Here is a 22,313-nt window from a genome sequence, read left to right on the forward strand (position 1 = left end):
ACAAATAAACTACAGGAGAACAGTGCTGCCAGCCAACGACCATCACCCCCAGGTGCAGAGGACCCCCAGGATGACTCCCCCTGTGTGTCTGAACCCCTCCCCTCTCCTCCTGAGGGCACTAGCCATGGATCAGAGCCCTCTCCACTCCCACCCCCATCTTACCTGGATGGCCTTGGCCAAGGCCCTATATCCACTGAAGCCACAAGGATGTTTCCATGCAGGTACCAGGGACCTGAACACATCTTTTCAGGGGACAGAGTTCACACTCTGATGCTTTCATTTTCTTTTGTGAAAGAGCAGCCTGGCAGCCAGGCCCTGGGCCAGGGGAGCAGAGAGGCCCACGATCGCTCACTTGGAGATAATCCCACAGAAATTGGACCTCGGACAAGTCCCCCACCCCACCCCACCCCCCAGGCTCACTCACCAGTCCCACCCTCAGCCATCATCCCCAAGGGCCTGTGGGTGTCACCTTCAGTCCCAATGCTGCCCTGCCTGGGCCTTGTGCAGACAGGCTGTGCAGGCAAGATGGGAGGAAGGGTTGATTGTTGGCCTTTGAGATTCATGGCACCATCTGGCCTCATGGAGGTGAGACCCCAGGAGACCAAGAAGCAGTGGAGCGGGCGAGGACCACATCCCAGCAGAGCGATGAGACGCCAAGTCAGCTGGATGTGTGATCAACCTGGGTTCTTGGCCTTCCTTAACCGATAGAAATGGATAAGAGGCGTTCCCGTCATGGCTCAGCAGTAAGTAATGAATCCAACTAGTATCCATGAGGACTCAGATTCGATCCTTGGCCTCGCTCATTAGGTTAAGGATCCAGCATTGCCATGATCTGTGGTGTAGGTCACAGACTCAGTTCTGATCCCATGAAGCTGTGGCTGTGGCGTAGGCCAGCAGCTGTAGCTTAGGGTAGCAGCTGCAGCTCCGATTCAATCCCTGGCCTGGAAACTTCCCTATGCTGCGGGTGTGGCCCTAAAAAGGAAAAAAAAAAAACCAAAAAACCAACAGATATGACAGAATAGGATATGCTGCTTTATTCATGCATCAGGGATCAAGATCGAGCCACAGGTGTAATAACTCCTCAACATCAGGGCGGGGACGAGGTGGGCCGCACTCAGATTTCTTTAGAGACAGTAACACAAATTGAAACTCTGTGATTTCCACTGACGACAGAATCACCATCACGTGCTGCTAATAAGACAGGTTTGCTGCTGTACAGCCACCCGTGTTATTCACTGATTCTGTATTTGTGACTGTACGTGCTTGTAAATCTTCCCCCGACACCTTAGCAGGGTTCTTTCGCCATCACTCAGAAACATCTTACAGAAGCAAGTGTCCTTTGTGTCTGTTTAGGGCCATGGTTTTCGCCTTTTTGTGTTTCACTGGTAGTCTCGCTGTTTAAAATGGTGCCCAGCAAAGAGCTGAAGTGCCACCCGGTGCCCTAAGGACAAGAGAGCTGTCATGTGCCACCAAGAAAATGCATGTTCCACAGGCTTCGTTCAGGTACAGTTATTACGCTGAGGGCGTGAGGTCTATGTTACCGAGTCAGCAACACAGACTAAGTGTCTTTAACCAGAAGCACATCAAATAAATTTGTCTATTGATCCGTTGACAAAAATATCATCCCCAGAGACTCACAGGAACCTAATCTCTTGTTTTCCCTGGAGCAGGTTCTGTAACTGCTAATTCCACATTCGTGTGGCTTTACAGTACATGCTTCTCACCAGGTGATGAGAACCAAGTGTGTCTAAATTGAAGGAGATGCGGAGTTGCCAAAAGAAAAAAATGGAAGAAGCGCTGCAATGCTGCCTTCTCTTTCAGAGTTAGTGAGATGAAGATGTGATTTCTCAGCCTGGGGGAATGCCCACATATTGGCACTGTCCCCTCCCCGTGATCTGCCCACACTGTCCCCTCCCTGTGACCTGCCCACATTGTCCCATCTCCTTGACCTGCCCACACTGTCCCCTCCCTGTGACATGCTGGCTCACACCTGGTTTCTGCCACACTTTGTGCAGCCCTGGGCACCTGGGCCCAGGAGCCCCTTGAACTGGCTGAAATGCAGTCCTCACTCCGAGGGAGGGGTCCCCAGAGCTCAGAGGAGTTTAGAGCAACCAGGTTCCACCTCTAAGGCTTGGGCCACGGAGACTTGGTCAGGCTCAGATGCCCTAATTTGTATTGAATTCAAGGAGCAGGAGGAAGGACCAGCCCCAGAGCTCAGGATCTGAGGCAGGAAGGAGAGGGAATGGCTGGGGGCTGTGTGCTAGAGGCAGTGCCCATGGGGCATGAGCCCCCCAGACCCCAGGGACTTAGAGTGGAGTGGCAAGGCCAAGCCACTCCCTCTTCTTTTTTTTTCTGCCGCCCACATAGCCTATGGAAGTTCCTGGACCAGGGACTGAATCTGAGCCACACGTGCAATTTATACCACGGTTGCATCAATGCCAGATCCTTAACCCACTGTGCCACAGCAGGAACTCCTGTTCTGTCTTCTTGCTAAGAACTGCCTCCTCCCCCCACTCCCCCAAAAAACTGCTTCCCAGGCCAAAGTTAATAAAACTGACAGCCTTGATAAGTCACATGGGAAACTGCCCCAAGAGAAATAAGATGGGAAGCTTTGTTTGTTATTTCTTGCTCTTTTAAGCACTCAATAGACATTTTAAAATTAAATTAAATGGTTTCTCTGTGCTAATGCAGATTGACAGGGACGATATTTCTTCAGCGGTGGGAGTGACTGCTGAATGAGTTCCCACCCTGCCATCATTACTCAACTCAGGGCAGTTTAGCCCGGCCCCATCACAGGTTTGAAGGTATGCACTTCAAAACCAGTTGTGGAGTTCCTGTTGTGGCTCAGCAGTAACAAACCCAACTAGTATCCACGAGGACTTGCATTTGATCCCTGGCCTTGCTCAGTGAGTTAAGGATCCGACATTGCTGTGAGCTGCGGCGTAGGTCCCATATGCAGCTCAGATCCCGTGTTGTTGTGGCTGTGGTGCAGGCTGGCAGCTACAGCTCCGATTCAACCCCTAGCCTGGGAAATTCAAATGCTGCAGTTGCGGCCCTAAGATTAAAAACAAACAAACAAACAAAAAACCATTGTGTTCTCCCCATGAAGTTCATAGTTGAGTGGCCTCTAAGTTTTGTCCTTTCTAACCTCAGAATCTGCCTTCCCATGGCAGTGCGGGGTCCAGAAGCCAGAAGGAGGGTCTGCTCCCAGTGTCCCCACAGAAATAGGATGTGTCCTCCTGGGGGGCTTGTCCCTGTTTCTCAGCAAAAGAGACCCCGTGCTCACCATCAACACCACCCTGGGTCCCAGCTGTCCCTCCTCCTTCCCTCCTCCCACGCACAGCTTCGCACAGCAACCCCTCAACCTGCTTCTGAAAAAGAAAAGGGAGGAGTTCCTGTCACGGCTCAGTGGTAATGAACCCGACTAGTATCCATGAGGATGTGCATTCAATCCCTGGCCTTGCTCAGTGGGTTAAGGATCCAGCATTGCCGTGAGCTGTGGTGAAGGTTGCAGACATGGCTCGGATCCTGTGTTGCTGTGGCCGTGGTGTAGGCCAGCAGCTGCAATTCCAATTTGACCCCTAGCCTGGGAACTTCCATATTCCGTGGGCACAGCACTAAAAAGACAAAAAAGAAAGAAAAAGAAACAGAGTGGTAGAGGCTAAAGTTAGGGAAGAAGGAACAGACAAAAGACTGACAAAAACCATTCCAAAATAAGGAATTCTAGAATTCCCATCGTGGCGCAGTGGTTAACAAATCCGACGAGGAACCATGAGGTTGCAGGTTCAATCCCTGCCCTTGCTCAGCGGGTTAACGATCCGGCGTTGCCGTGAGCTGTGGTGTAGGTCGCAGACGCGGCTCAGATCCCGAGTTGCTGTGGCTCTGGTGTAGGCCGGTGGCTACAGCTCCGATTCGACCCCTAGCTTGGGAACCTCCATATGCCACGGGAGTGGCCCAAGAAATGGCAAAAAGACAAAAAAAAAAAAAAAAGGAATTCTGGCTGTGGTTCGGTGGGTTAAGAATCCGACTGCAGCAGCTCAGTTTGCTGCAGGGGCACAAGTTCAACCCCTGGCCCAGCAAAGTGGGTTAAAGTTCACATTAAAAAAAAAATCTGGGAGTTCCCACTGTGGCTCAGTGGATTATGAATCCGACTAGTATCCATGAGGCTGAGGGTTCAATTCCTAGCCTCGCTCAATGGGTTAAGGATCCAGTTTTGCCACAAGGTTTTGGATGTTTCCAATACTGTTCGGTGGCACTGCACTGGTTCAGCCAAGGCTGCAAATCCTGCTCAGATTCAGTGTTGCTGTGGCTGTGACATAGGCCAGCCTCTGCAGCTCCAGTCATACCCCTAGTCTGGAAAATTCCTTATGCGGAGGTGCAGCCCTAAAGAGAAAAAATAAATAAATAAATAAATAATTCCAGAAGAAAACATCCCCCCAAATAGAAAAAAGCTAAGAAGCTAATATTTTAGTAGAAGAGCTTACAATAAAGATAGGCAATGAAACTGAAGAGTGAAATGAAAACCACTGATCTCAGAGTTAAAGAAAAAAAGGAGACTCAGAACTAAACTAAAGAGTAAATCCTGTGGAGCAAAAAAACAGAACCAGCACAACCAAGTATGATATCACTAATGGAGAAGAAGAGCTTAAGGCAGTCACGCCAGTTAGAGAATATATTTTTTTCTTTTTCAGCTGCACCTGCAGCATCTGGAAGTTCCTGGGCCAAGGATTGTATCCGAGCTGCAGCTGCAATGTATATCACAGCTGCAGCAACTAGGGATCCTTTAACCCACTATGCTGGGCTGGAGATGGAAACTGTGCCTCTGAGCCGAGCCACCGTCAGGTTCTTAACCCACTGTGCCAGGATGGGAACTCCCGATTAGAGATTTTTTTTTTTTAAGCGCTAGAGAAGATGATAAACTTCTCTGGGATCCACACAAAGATGTATCAACATGAGGACAACTGGTGACCTGAGAGAGAAACCTGGAAAATGAGTCAAAGATGGAATGAAAGAAAAGTCACCCGAGGAGCTCCCTGGAGGCTCAGTGGGTTAAGGACTTGGCATTGTCACTGCAGTACCTTGGGTTGCTTCTGTGGCTCTGGTTCAATCCCTGGCCTGGAACTTCCCTATGCTGCAGGCGTGGCCAAAAAGAAAAAAAAAAGAAAAGTTACCTGAGATGAGTGGATTAATGAGCATGTTGAATGAGTCCATGGTGCCTCAGGGAAATGAGATACAGACTTTTTCCTGACATGTATAACCCAGAAGGAGAAAGCCAGGCAAGGGCTGGCCCACCAGCATCCACTAGCGCTTGGGGTCAGAGAACAACATGCTGTCCGCTCTTCCTCCAACAGCTCAGGATGCTCCACAGAGAGCAAACGTAAGGACCGACACTCTGGCAGGAGGCTGGCTTAGGGCCTCATGACTGAGGAGCGACAGGTGGGGAGTGGGTTTCTGCTTCGTCATTCCCCATGGACTGGGAGCCGGCAACTCAGAAACCACCACAGGCCCAGAGAACAAAGCCTGCTGTCTGCTGAAGGACCTGGAAAGGGGCAGCAAGCAGGACAGAAACTCCCGGCCACTAACTGCTTTCCTCTACCCTGCCAAGGCCTGGGGTGTGGTTGTGGGGCGGGGGTGTTGAGGGAGGTGGGCACAAGGCCACCCCCGCCAGGCAGCACAGAGGCCCTACCCTGGGATCCACGGAGACCACACAGGGAACCGGATGCCCCTGCCCCCACCCGCAAAACCAAGCCCCCACCCCCTGCCAGGGCTTCTGCCTGAGGCCCAGTGGGGGTGAGGACCCTGGAGCAAGATGGAAATAATACATCAAATGTGGGGCGGGGGGGGCCTCAGCAGCCACCGCTCAAAGAAAGCAAACATGTCAGGGGCCTCATCTGAGCTTCTGCCCCAAGACACAGGGAGAGAAGAGCCAGATGAGCCCGGAGCCAGCGGGTGGAGGCGACAATAGAGGGCCGAATTCGGTGACCCTGAAAATAGAAAGACAGCACAGACCATCAAAGTGCTGGTTCTGTGAAAAGATCAATTGAGTGGACAAATCTCTAGCGAGAACCACAGAGAGAAAAGACAGAGGGCACATCTCCAGAACCAGGAATGCCACCGAGATGCCTCAGCCAGCCCTCAGGCACTAGAAGAGCCAGGCGCTGCATGGGGTGTATAGGAGGCATGCAGCCCCCGCCTGCCATGTCCCGCTCTGTCTCACTTTTTTTTTTTTTTTTTGCTTTTTAGGGTCACATCCGAGGCATATGGAAGTTTCCAGGCTAGGGAGCTACAGCTGCCAGCCTACTCCACAGCCACAGCAACACAGGATCAGAGCCACCACTGTCGAGGCCAGGGATTGAACCTGCATCCTCATGGATACTAGTCAGGTTTGTTTCCGATGTGCCGCTGTGGTTTTTTGGGTTTTTTGTTTTTTGGGGGTTTTTTTGTCTTTTTTGCCTTTTCTGGGGCCACTCCTGTGGCATATGGAGGGGTTTAATCAGAGCTGTAGCCACCGGCCTAAGCCAGAGCCACAGCAACTCAGGATCTGAGCCGCGTCTGCAACCTACACCACAGCTCACGGCAACGCCAGATCCTTAACCCCTGAGCAAGGCCAGGAATCAAACCCGAAACCTCATGGTTCCTGGTCGGATTTGTTAACCACTGAGCCACAACGCGACCTCCTCATCTACCATTTTTTAGATAAATGGAGCTTCTTTATCAAATTTATAAGAAAACACAATAATTAAATGAAAGTGCCCCAAGGCGAGAGAAAGAAAACAGGCTCATTTCCAGGGATCCCGCCAGGTTCCTGTGTGCTTAATCTGTCCTTGGACTGGCCTGGCCCCATTCATCAGAGCAACTGGTCTTCTGGGAAAATACCACGTTCTTGTGATCTACTGAGGCCTCACCCGGAGGAGCCTCCAAATTCGGCTGATCCAAGATGTCCTGGTGACCCAGGGCCAGTCCCGGTCCCATGGAGCTCCGAACACACCCCGTGGAACCTCTGCTCTGGTGCTCAGTCCCAGGGCAGGAGGTGGGCTGAGCTGTGGCCGCAGGAGCACCACACTGAAGCCCCAAGGTCTCCCGCCTGAGTGAGCCCCAGACCTCCTGGAGGGGAGACCCTGCGCCACCCCCAGAGCTTCTGATTCAGCAGATCTGGCCCTGAAAATCTGTGCTTCTGACGAGTTCCTGGCAGATGCTGGGTTTGAATCAGAGCTGCAGCCTCCAGCCTATGCCACAGCCACAGCAACAGCAACTCAGGATCCAAGCCACATCTGTGACCTACACCACAGCTCATGGCAACCCACTGAATGGAGTCAGGGATCAAACCCTAGTCCTCATGGATGCTAGTCAGTTTTGTTACCAATGATCCAAGACAGAAACTCCTAAATTTTTGTAAAAAGTGCTGTGAAGGAATTCCTTGATGGCGAAGCATGTTAACTAAGGATCTCACGTTGGGAGTTTCTGCTGTGGCTCAACGGGATGCAGGTTCGATGCCCAGCCTGGAACAGCGGGTCAAGGATCCGGCATTCCCACAGCGGTAGATTAGGTCGCAACTGTGGCTCAGATCTGATCCCAGGCCTGGGAGCTCCATATGCCTCGGGGTGGCCAAAAGAAAGAAAAAAAAAGGTATCTGCATCACCACTGCAGCAGCTCAGGTCATGGCTAAGGCTCGGATTCAGTCCCTGGCCCAGGAACTTCCACATGCCACAGGCATGGCAAAAAAAAAAAAAAAAAAAAGCTATAAAATCAAACTAAATACTAATAATTGGCATTTGTAATAACCTCTGAGGTGCTGCCAATGCTGCTCCAGGGACCCCACCTGGAGAACCACTGGAAGTAGCCCCCAACCCCCAAGGAGCTCAGGTGTGGGCCTGGAGCCCCGGAAGTCACGTCTCTCATTCCTGGGACCTCATTGGGATGAGCACAGAAGCGAGTTCAGCAGAGGCCTTTCTGAGAGACATCATTGTGATTGGCAGCCCTGACCCCACTGCCTTTCTGCACCACCCCGGCTCATGTGTCTAATATTTCTCTTTAAATAGCCACATACCCTTACAAAATGTGTAGAATTGTGTTTTCCAGCCACACCAGTGGTATTGTGTTTTCACATCTCAATTTATTTATTTATTTTTTATCAAACCCTGCATTTCGCCATCTGTCCACGTCGCTGTGTGCCTATCTGGTCGCTTGCAGTCGGTCCCCATCCCCACCCCTGCCTGGTGTGCGCCTGCCACATTTCACTCACCCATCCCGTCCTTATGTTGCCCCTCAGCTCCCAGTCCTTGGAACAACCAACACATAACATCACCACTTCCTGAAGGTGTGAAAATTTCCCAGATGCTGCAAAGCGCAGATGTCTGACCTGGTGTCCCCGTGGCCGACATCCAACCACACCTCCACATCCTGGGAACAGCACATCTGCCCCTTGTGCTGACTGAGGATGAAGCGAGGATGTCCTGCCACCAACCTGGGACACCACGGGGGCTGCAGCACTGGAGCCTGGAGAGGCAGGAAGGACACTCCCGTAGAGACTCAGGGGCTCTAACACACTTTTGGTTCAGACTTCCAGCCTCCTGGGCTGTGAGAGGACAAAGTCTGCAGTTTTAAGATGTCAGGTTTGCGGTCACTTGTTATGGCAGTCCCTGGACTCAATGCACGCACTCCTTCTGTTTGTGGCAGGGGTTGGGGGGTGCCAGGGTTTGCCCTGCAGGTGCTCTGCTCTGGGCACTGACTCCTCCCCCGCCTCGAGGTCCCCTTCCCTCCCACAGAGCAACTTTACCACCATCCTATATTTGTAAGCACTGGGCTATGAGCCAGACAGGGTGCAATAGGAGTTCCCTAGAGACTCAGTGGGTTGGGGATCTGGTGTCACTGCCGTGGCTCAGGTTCAATCCCTGGACCAGGAACTTCTGCATGCCAAGGACGCAGCCAAATAATAATAATAAGTAATTAGATAGGAATTCCTGCTGTGGCTCAGTGGGTTAAGAATCCAACTGCAGGAATTCCCATTGTGTTGCAGTGAAAATGAATCCGACTAGTATCCATGAGGATGCAGTTTTGATTCCTGGCCCGCTCAGTGGGTCAGGGGTCCATCATTGCCCTGAGCTGTGGTGTAGGTTGCAGACATGGCTCAGATCCCACGTTGCTCTGGCTGTGGTGTAGGCCAGCAGTTATAGCTCCGATTCGACCCTTAGCCTGGGACACTCCATATGCTGCAAGTGTAGCCCTAAAAAGCAAAAAACAAAAACAAAACAAAAAAACAAAACAAAACAAAACAAAAAAAAACCCAGAATCCAACAGCAGTGGCTCAGGTGGGGATTGAGATACATTCAGTCCCCAGCTGGGGAACTTCCATATGCCATGGGTGCAGCCATTAAAAAAAAAAAATTAAATAAAGAAGCAAAATGTTCTTCCCAGGGTGAATTCTGAACACGTCTCTTTTCCTAACATTCATATCAAACAACAGCAGGGCCTCCTCCTCTTGTGCTTTTTTCTTTTTTTAATGCACTCATTTCACTGGGCATTTAATCCACCATCCTGTTTGAAGAAACTAGAAAGGAAGCACACATCTACCAACTGAGCTGGTGTCCTAATTAAACTCAGAGGAAAAGGCAACAGAAGATAGCAAAGCAAGTTCCTTTAGTTTCTGCTTTCCTAAGTTCAGACTTCCTTTTTTCTAGCAAATCCCTTTTGTACAAAACTCTAATTATCCTCCAGTCATTTGTTTGTGACTTGGAAATCTCATTCTATTTGTGGGACAATGGAAGTGTCCTTGCCATGGAGAAAAGAGACCCACTTTGGGAGAGCGGATAGTTAAGAATCACATTCAGCTGTGAGAAATAGGGAAGATGAAAAAACAGTGCCTTACACAGATTAGGGGTTTTATTTTTCTCATATACCTACCCCCTGGGGAAGCATTTCCAAGACTCAAGGAGATCAGAAGCAAGTGTGTCCAATTCCCTTATCCTTTCCTGGTGGTCTCAGGAGGGCTGCTGCCACTCCAGCCATCACGTACACATTCTAGGCAACAGATAGGAAAGGAAGGAGGGAGGAAGCAGTGGTCTCTATCAGAAAGACTTTTCCAGAAGTTGTGGGGAAAACTTCTATTTTTGTCTCATGGACAGATCTGTTTCACATGCCCACCCCTAGCTGCAAGAGAGTCTGACAAGTTTGTTGGTTCAATAGTTGAGAAAAGAGTGCTGGGTAAGCCGATCTACAGCAAGGTCCCATACCAGTGGTTCCAAGGGGCCAGAAAGTAGATCCTGCTGCCATGGCGGTTTCTGGATTGTGGTAAGTGCTCCCCCGCCCAACCACCAGGGGAGCCAGGCTACATTCCAGGAATAGAGAGTGCAGGAGAGGCCCACAGCCCCCCCCCCAACATAAGCAGAGGAGGTGGCCCCAGACACTCCGGGCAGTGGAAGGCTCTTGTCCTGACCTCTACCCTCAGCAGGGCTGGACAGTTGTGCCGCAGCCACCAGGAGACAAATGAGGTCTTCCTGGGGATCTGAAGGGGGTCTTGGCTGCTGCTACAAAGAGTGACCCAGGGCAACTCTCACTCACTGCTGCTATTTCTCAAGATTGGGACATAGAGTCTTAGAAACTTCCAGGAGGAGCTGGGCAGGCTGAGGCTCTCATGGGTTTGCAGCCTCTCCTGCAGGTGGCCCAGCTGCATCCAGTAAGCTCACCACAGCTGCCCTGAGGGTCTCTGCCTCACCCCTGCATGCATCCATCCCCACTGCCCATCCCCTTCTTCCCGTGCCAGCAGCCACCTCCATGCAGGGGACCCTGTGCCCCGGCAAATGCACAATGTCTTACATCACTAGCTCCTCCTTCGTATCAGGCAAGAAGGTATTTGACCCTATGAGGTCAAACCAGGATGGTCAGGGCGCTTATTCACATGCTAAAATAGGTTGACTCCTCTCAGGTTTCCATATAATGAGGGTCTTCTCCTTCGGAATGTCATTCTCCCCTTAAATTCCTGTCCTTGGTCCTAAGGACCTAGCTGAACTCGAAGGCCAGCCTCATTTTAATTTTTTTTATCTTTTTATTTTATTTTGTCGTTAGGGCCACACCTGTGGCATATGGAAGTTCCCAGGCTAGGCATGGAATTGGAGCTGTAGCTGCCGGCCTGCGCCACAACCACAGCAACGCCAGATCCTTAACCCACTGAGCAAGGCCAGGGATCAAACCCGCGTCCATGGATACTAGTCAGACCCTTCACTCACTGAGCCAGACCTTCGAGTTTTTGTTACTTGTAACCACAAGTCACTCCCAGCATCAGCTGGAGGAGGGTGAACTCAGGAGACTGCACAGCCTCTCAGAGGACTTGGGGACGGGGGCCTGCACTGGCCACCCAGGACCTCCAGAGGGCGCCTCACCATGGGGTGGTGTTCATGGGAACACAGCAGGCGTGGTCTCACCAGAGGCGGAGCGCTGCTTGCTGCCTCCTCCTTGGGGGCCTCTGTGGCTCTATCATACCCTGATTACTCCCTGCTCAGGGTCTGTGCTCCCGCCAACCTCCTTAGGCAGGCCCTTTTCATGGTCCAGTCTAACCCCCTGGCTGCCCTGAACCACCCCTGCCCAAGCCCACCACCTCCCCATCCCAGTGCCTCCCTAGTGCCCCTTGTCTGGTGTTTCTAGATGTGTATCACTCTCTGTCTCCGTGGGAACATAGCCCCGTTGGGACTCCTTCCTGTACTCAGGGAAGATATTCCCATTGTGACAACGGAGCTGGTTCTAGGACCAGAGCCCCTCTCCTCTTGGTCCAGGTACATCCTCCAAAGAGCTGGGGACACCTAGGGTTGGCAAACACCAGCTCTGCCCAGAGACTCTACTTCTCAGCTCTGAAAGGACCTGCCAGTTAACGTGGAGAGAGAGGTTGTGAGGCGGGGAGGGGCTGGAGCCAAGGGCTTCACCGCAACCCAGATCAAAAGCCCTCTCAACCTCAGATGAGGTGGCAGCAGCCCCTTTGCGGAGGATGCTGGGGAGGAGCAGCCATTGATCGCCTGGTCCGACCGGCTGGCAGTTATTTGCTCATCAGCACTTCAGTTCTGTCAAGTAAATTGCATTTCTCATAATTCTGCCATCAACTGCGGGAGCACTTTGTAGTCTGATAGGGGGAGCAAAGAATTTTCCCAGAGCAGAGAAACCTGAGAAAATAAATGCATAATTAAGAATTCCCGTAACCGTCAAGAAGGCTAATTCATGTCACTGTTCATAGTGCAGGAAGATGGTTTAAATGTGCAAACACGGGAGTCCCCTGGAGGTTCAGTGGGTTACGGATCTGGCGTTGTCACTGCTGTGTCTCAGGTCACTGCTGTGGTGCAGGTTGGATCCCTGGCCTGGGAACTTTCGCAAGCCATGGGCACAGCCAAAAAAAAGTGCAAATACGGAAAATCAGCCCCTATGTCCAATCAACTGAGCGAGGCCATGGCAAACAGATGCTCTGATGCCCAAGACAGGAAGAAGCCATGTTTCTACCCCGTAGAGCATCCTAGCAGTGCAGCCTGGAGGTCGGGAAATGCTGAGGGCCTGGAGGGCTACAGGCCAGAAGGCAGGCCACCCAGGGTGACCTACAGGGCAGAGACCAGCGCCTGGAGCCTTCAGAACAGAAAGAACACCCAGCACTTTAGCGCTGAGTGAGCTCCTGAAACCCAGACCCAAATCACCCAGCGGTCCACCCCCGCCCCCCAGAAAATGCATATGCCCCATATCCATGACCTGTGTGGCACATGGCCCTGGCACGGGCTTCTCACAGGAGCCTGCTGGGTCCACAACTGTTAGAGGAACCCCACAGGTGAGCTGTGTCTCTCCCTGACCCACAGACTCAGCCTGAGAGCAGAGGCCACACCCTCCACCTGTTCTGGGAGTCTCCCGGCTGTGAGTGGGAGCTGCGAACACGCAGAGCCTGGGCAGAGTCATGGTCCTGGTACATCAGCCTGAGAACCACACGAAGCATTTGCTGTGAACATCTAATCCTCCCTGTGCCCCCAACCCAGAGAGAGACGCCCCACCTTAGTTCAGGACCCCAGGGAGCCACCCTACAGAAATCCGGTCTCGCCCAGGGCGCTCTCCTCACCGAGAAAGAAGGTTCAAGGCTCAACATGGTCTGTTCCCACCTCCCTGTACCCCTTCCTCACGCCCCTCCAGCCCCTCCAGCCCCTCCAGCCACTCAGGCCTCTGAGTGTACTTGCAGCAGGGCTCCCCACACCTCCTGGCTTTGCTCAGACGCTCCCTCCCAGTGAGGCCGGCCCACACATTGTTTAAAGTAGCTGGTGGCTCAGGAGGTTAAGGATCGGGCAATGTCACTGCTGGGTTCTGGCGGCTGCTGTGGCCAGGGTTTGATCCCTGGCCCTGGAACTTCTGCATGCCAAAGGCATGGCCATAAATAACTAAATAAGCAACGTCACTGCCCCAGCTCTCTCTCCCTTCACTGCCTTCTAGAACACTAAACATTTTGTTTATTTGCCATCTGTCCCTGGATTAGAATACAACTCCAGGAGGGCAGGGACCTTAGCCTTCATGTCCTCTGCTGCCCCCACTGCGCTCCTCCTATAGTGCCTCAGTGCACAGTGGTACCAGTAGGAGATTTGAATGAATAATTGGATCTATGAATGAATGAATGATTTTAAAGGGTGAGGGCAATCATCTCACTTCCCACCTGTCCTCCCCCAGCCTCCCCCCACAGTCCAAGAAAAGCCCTTGAACCCCCAGCTCCATGCTCACGAGTGGTCTCTATACCCCCAAATGCAGCTCCAGTTCCAGATCACCACGAGCCAGTTCCCACCGTGGGCGTCCACCTTCCTGGAGGAATCATGGCCACCTCGGCCCCACTCTGGGTCCAGTCACCCCAGAAAGTGATCCCCAACTGTACCAGAAAGGGCCTCCATCCGAGATCCTCCGGCCAGGCCTCTGACAGCTTTGCCTGCCGAGGACACCAGGAGTGTTTTATGAAAAAGTGTTAAATTGCATTTTTCGGGAGTTCCCCATTGTGGCTTAGCAGGTTAAGAACCCGACTAGTATCCACAAGGACATGGGTTTGATCCCTGGCCTTGCTCAGTGGGTTAAGGATCAGGCCTTGACATGAGCTGGGGTGTAGGTCGCAGACGCACCTCACATCCAGTGTTGTTGTGGCTGTGGCTGTGGCGTAGGCCAGCAGCAACAGCTCAGATTCAATCCTTAGCCTGGGAACTTCCATATGCCACAGGTGTGGTCCTGAAAAAGAAAAAAGAACAACTGTATTTTTCAGCCTAACAGCTAAATCAGTGGGAACACAATTTCCTGGTCAGGAGGAATCTTAAGGCTGATCAGTCAGGTCAGGCAGAAACGCCAGGCGACATTCTCCTGCTGACAAGCTTAAGAGCCTCCTGGGGGCCAGATGGTTGCCAGAGTCAGGGAGTGGGCATTGTCCTTCGAGTGGGGACAGGGCGCCCTCTGATCCTGGCTGGAAGGAGAGTGGTTTTTTTGGGGTTTTGCTTTTTTTTTTTTGTCTTTTCTAGGGACGCCCCCGCGGCATATGGACGTTCCCAGGCTAGGGATCAAATTGGAGCTGTAGCCACCGGCCTACGCCAGAGCCACAGCAACTCAGGATCCGAGCAGCATCTGCAATCTACACCACAGCTCATGGCAACGCTGGATCCTTAACCCACTGAGCAAGGCCAGGGATTGAACCCACAACCTCATGGTTCCTAGTCGGATTCGTTAACCACTGCACCATGACGGGATCTCCCAAGGAGAGTGTTTTATGAAGGGGGAAGAGGAGGACCCTGGGTGGGCATAGCCACAAGCTCCCATCCCATCAACTGTGGAAAGAGGTCTGCGCTCGCGGTCACCAACTGCCTGCCTCCCGCTGATGGGCAGGCTTTGCTCTGGGCTCTGTGTGGTTGGGCCCAAGTGTCCCTGCCCAGCCCTGCGTCCCTTTCTTTCAGCTGGTGAATCCTGTGCTCTGACTCTTGCTCCCAGTGCACCCATGGCCTGAGAACTGCCACACAGCCTGTGGCAGGGGCTTTTCTGCCCTGGTTTAAGGGGGGCCGAGCCATCACACAATGAGCAGGAAGCCAGGACCCACCCCCTACACACACACACACACACACACACACACACCCTCCCCGTCATACCTCCTCCCCCAGTCCATGCCAACCACAGGTCCGCACCAGGGATGCCTGAGCCATGTGGCAAGGCTCTCAAGGGTTGGGGCAGACCATGAGAACAGTGGCCAGCCCAGCCCCTGAGAATGATGATCCCCCGGAGACCAGCCTGACCTCGCCCTCTCAACATCGGTTCATGGGGCTTGGTGTAGCCAGGCCTCTACTGCCTGTGGGATAACCGACAGTGGAACCCCAACACTAGGAGCTGTGCCAGTCATCCACTCTGGGTGGTAAGTGTGATAAAGATCTTATGGCCAGGTTTAGACCACACTCACTCAGAAATTGCTTAACTTTGGGCTCTAGGAATGTATTGATCAATACAGAAACCCTCTACACACTGATAAAGGGAAATTTTGACTCAGAACTTAGAAAAAACACAGGGTCTGGCTTCAGGCATGGCTTGATATAGGGGCTGGACAGTTTCAATGGTGTGCCCAAGATTGATTGCTGAGAGTACCTGGTTATGCACCTTTGTCCTAGTGTCTTAAGAAGGTCCTGTGCAGTAACGACTAAGCATGCTCAAAGTGAGAGCGGCCCTTGACCAGCTCTTAGGAGGTGACCTCCAGGTCCTGGGTCCTGCCTTGTCAGTGTCTATTTGCCTGGGGGTCTTGGGCCATGTGGTATCAGCTTGATTTCTGGGGGCTGGAGATAGATCAGTCATGTCAGTGGTCAGCCACATCTAATGGCCAAGCTCCAGTAAAAACCCTCCACCCCCAGGCTCGGGTGAGCCCCCTGGTTGGCAAGACACAAAACTGTTACATGTTACTGCTGGGAGAGTTCAGGGCTGGGATGGGACAATTAGAGCTCATGGCTTGTCTCTCCTGGAGGTGGCCCCATGGTCTGCTTTTCCCATTGCCCCTTTTAGTCTTCCTTTCACTGCAATATATCATGAGTTTATCGGCTTCACTGAGCAATGTTGAGTCCTTCTAGAAAATTGTTGAAACTGAGAGTGGTCTTGGGATGCCTAAGTTGCAGAATCAAAGCATTTTCACATGATTTCTTAGGAGGGCGGAGGGTCTGGTTTCAGGAACAGCTGGATCCAGAAGCATGAATGAACTATCACGTTCCCACCCCCTCCCACGCACTGCCTCTATTCTGCCCTGTGTCCCACCTGAGCCCTGAGCACTGAAAAGGCTCCCTTTGCTCACAGTGGGTAGAACAGAGCCTTTGGTGGTGGGGGCAGGGACATCCCAGTCCTCCCACATCTCCCACCCCAGGTGCTCTGCTTGGCCCTGTGGGGCAGGGATGGGTTTTGTGGTCCTCAAGAGGCTACAGTCTAGGGCTTAGTACCAAGGGGGTCCTGGGGGTGGAGCTCAGCTGCTGCTCATACATGTGATCTCTCCAAGGGTCCACCCTTGACAGGATGGGTGTAGCCAGCCCCTGGCCATCTATTCATCAGAGACAGGATATAGTCAAACTCTGGAGGCCTTGTTGCTTGTGAGAGCAGCCTCGGGAACAACTCCTGGCTCTGTGAGTGGTGCCGCCACCCTCTGAGTCTCTGGGGCGGCATCTTCTCAGGGATCCACTGGGTGCTGGACCGGCTTGGGGACCAGCCTCCGTGGTTCAGTTCTGCACTGCATCCATTTTTGTGAGTGAATCACTGGCACTTAAACTCAGAAGAGGAGTTCCTGGTGGTGCAGTGGGTTCAGGATCCAGCATTGCCACTGCTATGGCTCAGGTTTGATCTCTGGCCTGGGAACTTCTGCATGCCCCAGGCATGGCGGAAAGAAAAAAATGCTTAAACTCTGGGGCAGGGGAGTTTAACTCACATGTGCGGAGGGAGAGGAAGTGTGATGGTGGAGCAGCAAAGAACCAGGACTCCCAGCCAGGCTCACCCTGCACGGGCCAGGCCACCCCACCAGGCGACCGCTGGCTCTGGGGCACTGGGGTCTTCCGCAGCAGCCACCCACCTCCACCCCAAGACCCCCGCCAGCCGCAGGAACACCGTCTTAACACCCCCGCCCAATCAAGTAAGGTTTCAGGAGAAGGGAATTTAAAGGCATCTCAGCGCCTCCCACTGGCCAAGAGGTGAATTTGCCAGCCCCTCCCTCCCACCTCCCCGGGCCTCCAGCCCCCGCCCCCCGCCGCCTTCCCAGGGCTGGATGGGGGCCGCCAAGTGGGCAGCCACACAGAGGTGACGACAGGGAGTCAGAGGGAGGAGGACAAGCAGAGGGAAACAGATAGAGAGAGAGACAGAAAGATGACTGAGCAGGAGAGAAAAACAGAGACCGAGCCGACAGAGCCAGGCCCTGGCTCAGCTGTCCCCGAAGCTGTTGAATTTACAGTCAAAACAGCTGAGAGTCCAGACGTGATAAACAGCAAATTCAGGGATGATCTCCGGTTCTTCTCTGAAAAATGAATAACCAGCCCCATCACCCAACCGAGGGGGAATTGGAGAGAGGGATTTCCTAGGAGCCGCTTCGGAGACCAAGACCCCGCCAGCAGACCGCCCTTCCCCCCATCCTGGGCATGTGCACAGGGGCGGGGGAGGTGGCATCGGCCTGGGGAGGGCATGGATTAACCCTGCTGACCTCCTAACTTCCCATTTCCAGCCACCGAGGGCGATTACCACCAAGGCCTGGAAGACGGCCCTGCCGTTATTGAATTTTAAATGAAGCCCAAATTGACTGCGGAGACAGGGGAAATATTTCATAACACAGTGATTTTTCCTCAGAGTGCAGTTGCTCCATCCAATAAAACGAACTGGCTCTGGAAGCAGGCAGGTGCGGGGCAGCCCAGAGGACCCTGCTCCTGGTCCTAACCAAGGCGCTGGCCGAGCCCACCCTCCCTGCCCCACCCACCAACCCCCTCCCCCCGGAAGCACCCTGGACCCTGCATACACCACCTTGGCCGCCTGCCCTCCTGTCTTGGACCCACGGCTGTCCAGCTTCCCCTTGACCCGGCGGTTAGTGACCCAGGAGAGAGTGATGGAGAGACGGGGTACCTTTGTCTTTCGTGACGAATCTCAGAAGCTCAACATCCATGCCGTCACCTCCACCGGGTGCTCTTGGTGACTTGGTTCTACCCTGGTCCAAGGCTGCTCCGGCATGAATGCAGGAGGCACGGATCAATGGGGCCACCTGGAGGCTGGCATCTCATCCAGGAAAGGCTGCAGTGTAGACAAGGACAGCAGTGACCCTCGTGGTAGCTGGGGTCTGTGGCAATGATGGTCATGGATGTTGACAGCAAGGAGCCGGCTCGCTCAGCCAGCCACACTCAGCATCCATGGGTGTGTAAGGAAACTTCTACAATCAAAGGGGTGGAACAGTGGTTTCCTTACACCCATTGATTCTGTGAGTCAGGATTAGACAGGTCACAGCAGGGCTAGCCAGGCTGCCTCCACTCCACAAGACGGGGGCCTTGGCTGGGAAGGTGACACTGTGTCTGGGCGCTAGAATCATCCACACTCTTGTACACCCAGGCACCCACCAAGGACACACGCCCCTGCTTCCCGTCCCCAGGATGTGGCCCCATCTATCCCGATCACCGTGGCCACTCTGGCAGGCCCAGAGCTCTGAAGATCTGGAGGTGAGACCTGATGCCGTGACCTAGCCCCTTCCCTTCATTATTTCTTTCTCTTCTGTCCACAGTTTTCATTCTCTTCCCCAGCTCAACCTGAACGGCACAGGATGGGCCAGCACTTCTGCCCCTCCTCAGCCACGCGGACTTACCCAACGGCCCTGCCAGCAACACCCATCAGGCCTCAGTGATGGGCTTTGCAGTGGCCACTGCTCACCCCCCAGTGCCAGACCCCAAGCCTCGGTGATGGCAGAGGGGGGCCCCATAGAGCCCTCCCCAGCTGGGTCTTGGGGCACAGTGCTGGGATTTCAGGGTACCCTACGTGTCCCTGCGGACAATGCCCAGGGCCGAGGGGAGGGAGGGGGAGCTGGGCTTAGAGGAGGAGGCAAAGATAGCATTTCATCTCCTGGAGGCAGCCGTGCCTCCCCCACCCAGCCCACCTGCCACGTGCATCCTAACCCCAGGAACCTGGGCAAGTGTTACTTTACAGGGCAAAAGAGGCTCTGCAGGAGAGGAGTTCCCATTGTGTCTCAGTAGGTTAAGAACCCCCCTAGGATCCATAAGGATGCTGGTTTGATCCCTGGTCTCGCTCAGTGGGTTAAGGATCCAGCATTGCCGTGGGCTCTGGTGTAGGTCACAGACATGGCTCTGATCTGGTGTTTCTGTGGTGTAGGCCGGCAGCTGCAGCCCCAATTCAACCGCTGCCTGGAACTTTCATATGCTGCAGGTGCGGCCCTAAAAAGACCAAAAAAAAGGCTTTGCATGTGAGATTAAGTTAAGGGTCTTGAGAAGTGGAGACTGTCCCGTGTGATTGTGGGCCCAGGGTCATCGTAAGGACCTTTACAAGAAGGAGGCAGGAGGAGTCTTGAAGTCAGCAGCAGACATGACAATGGAAGCAGGGTTGGGGCTTCAAGATGAGGAAGGGATCCCAGAACACGGCACCTTTAGAAGCTGGAAATGGCAGGGAGCTGTTCTCCCTAGAGCCCCAGAGGAACGAGCCAGCCCACACCTCAAGTTCACCCAGCAAGACATGGGAGGGATTTCTGACCTCCAGATAATGAGATAATAAACATGTGTCAGAGTTCCCACTGTGGTGCAGTGGGTTAAGAATCTGGCTGTGGCAGCTCAGGCTGCTGTGTGGTGCAGGTTAGATGGCCAGCTCAGAGCAGTGGATTAAAGGATCCCGCATGGCCACAGCTACAGCTCAGATTCAATCCCTGGCCCAAGAACCATGTGCCATGGGTGCAGCCATAAAAAAATAAAATAAATGTGTGTCACTCCAAGCCTTTAATTTCCTACGGCAACCACAGGAAACTGATACCATCTTCCCAGCAGCAGGGCCTCTCCAGGGAGGTCCCCCTGCTCCCTGCCACTGGAGCTGCTGTCCCTGGAGAGATCCAGCCCCACGCCTCCCTCCCCCTTAGGGCCTCAGGCTCACTTGTCACTTCTGTGGAGGTGCCCAAGAGCCACTTGAAATCTAATCAACCACAGCCTAAGGAAACTTTTTCGACGTCCAGGGTCTAGGAAGTCAGTGGAACCAGACCTCAACTAGATTTCTTTTTCTTTCTTTCTTTTTTTTTTTTTTTTTTTTTCTTTTCAGGGCTCCACCTGTAGCATATGCAATTTCCCAGGCAAGGAGTTTCTTCGTTAATTCCCCTTGCCACACCCCATGGGGATACCTGTTCTTCTTTTTCTTTTCTTTGCTTCTTAGCGCCACACTTGTGGCATATGGAAGTTCCAGTGGCAATGAGGGAGCCGAGCTGAGTCTGCAACCTGCACCACAGCTCATGGCAATACCAGATCCTTAACTCACTGAGCAAGGCCAGGGATCAAACCCGCATCCTCATGGATACTAGTCAGGTTCTTAACCCTCTGAGCCACAACAGCAACTCCTCAGCACATCTGTCTTTATGTCTTTAAGCCTCCAACAATGTCAGTGGTCCCAGCCTCTTCTGACCTCTGACAGACCCCACTCACAAGCTCCATTTCTCTTGCTCCAACCCCAGAACAGCCCAGTGCCTGCCCTGGCTTCGGCTACTGGCTGGCACAGACTGCAGGGGAGCCCAGCCTCAAGAGCAGAGCAGAGGCCAGCTGTTCCCCCTACACCCTGCCCAAGCTGCAGGTTCGTGAGCAAAATCCATGCTCTTGAAGTTTCACACCACTAAGTTTTAGAGTCACTTTTCATGCAACTGCAGCACCTGGAGGGGCTATACAATGTTCCTGAGTGCAGAGCGGGGCCAAGCTCGTGGGCACTGAGGCTGAGACCACACCTGCTGCTGCTGTGATCAGGGGGTGAGGCCCTGGGGCTGCTTCAGTTAATGAATGATCCCCCACGGTGGGGGGTGAATCAGTGCCATGGGGGTGGGGGGCAGCTGCCCCCTGCCCAGCTGAAAAGGAAACTTCGACGGGCCTCTGACATTCAATTTTCTGCAGCTCATTTGCTAACTGCCAGTTGAACGCTTGAGCATGCTTATGGCAGGAGTGTTTTCCACATCTTGTCGTCGGCTGTCCTCCTTAGTCACTGTGACTTAATTGCCTGCCAGCCCCATTCATCTCCTGGGAGACACAGAAAGACAGGCGGAGGGTGGCTCTGTGGTGGGGGCCCTGGGTGCATGGACGGTGTCCAGGGTGCACAGAGGGGGCCCAGGGAAGGCTGGCCTCCACGGCTGAGCTGGCCCTCCCCCCGCACCAATGCCTTTTTCTTTTTTTGTGTGTGGCATGTGGAAGTTTCCAGACTGGGGGTCAAATCAGAGCTGCAACTGCCAGTCTACACCACAGCCACAGCCACGTGGGATCCGAACTGCACCTGTGACCTACACCACAGCTCACAGCAATGCCAGATCCTTAACCCAAGTGAGGCCAGGGATCGAACCCACCTCATAGATCCTAGTCAGGTTCATTACCACTGAGCCAGGACGGGAACTCCCCTCCAAGCTTTTCTGAAGCTCTGACCCAAAGGCCCTAGAGCCTACATCATGCAGAGGGCCCGGGGTGGGGGGTGCTTAAGGAATCAGGAATGGCTCATTGGATCTCACTGGAGAGAGGCAGGACCTTGGGATGTGCAGGAAATGCCACATTCCCACGTTTCTGCAGCAGGATGAGAATTCTGTTTCAAGATTTCCTTCTGCATATGGCAGAAGTGGGATCTCTGTTGCTTGTCCTCTCCCCGCTGGGTTGGGGGGTGTCAGGCTGGGAAAAGAGGAGCAGCACGTGACATGGGGGTGACTATGGTGACAGAGCTGAGGGGCTGACGGGGAGGAGAGGCTGCCCAGAGATTGGCAGCTGCTGCCGGGAACCAGTGTCACCCCATGCCAGGACAGAGGCAGTGGCCAGGCCAACCCGGACTCAATCACACAAGAAGGACTTGGTGGCTCCCTGTCCTTGCTGGCACCCTGAGGGGACCATCCCCGCCCCACCTGGAGACCACGCAGGGGGTCTCCCTTTTCTGTGAGGCTCCCACCGGCCCTGCTGCTTCCGGGACCCTGGGTGGTCCGCTCTGGATACTCCACCCAAGCCTCTACCACCCTTTCTTCTTTGGAGGTGCCTCCTGCCCTGCTCTGACCAACCTGGGTGCCCTCATCATGGGGAGGGGGTTTTGCCTCTCCTACAGCTTGGGAGGTGCAGGGGCCTCCAATGTCAAGCACACTCATT

Source organism: Phacochoerus africanus, chromosome 15, assembly GCF_016906955.1.
Source record: "Phacochoerus africanus isolate WHEZ1 chromosome 15, ROS_Pafr_v1, whole genome shotgun sequence".
Lineage (NCBI taxonomy): Eukaryota > Metazoa > Chordata > Mammalia > Artiodactyla > Suidae > Phacochoerus > Phacochoerus africanus.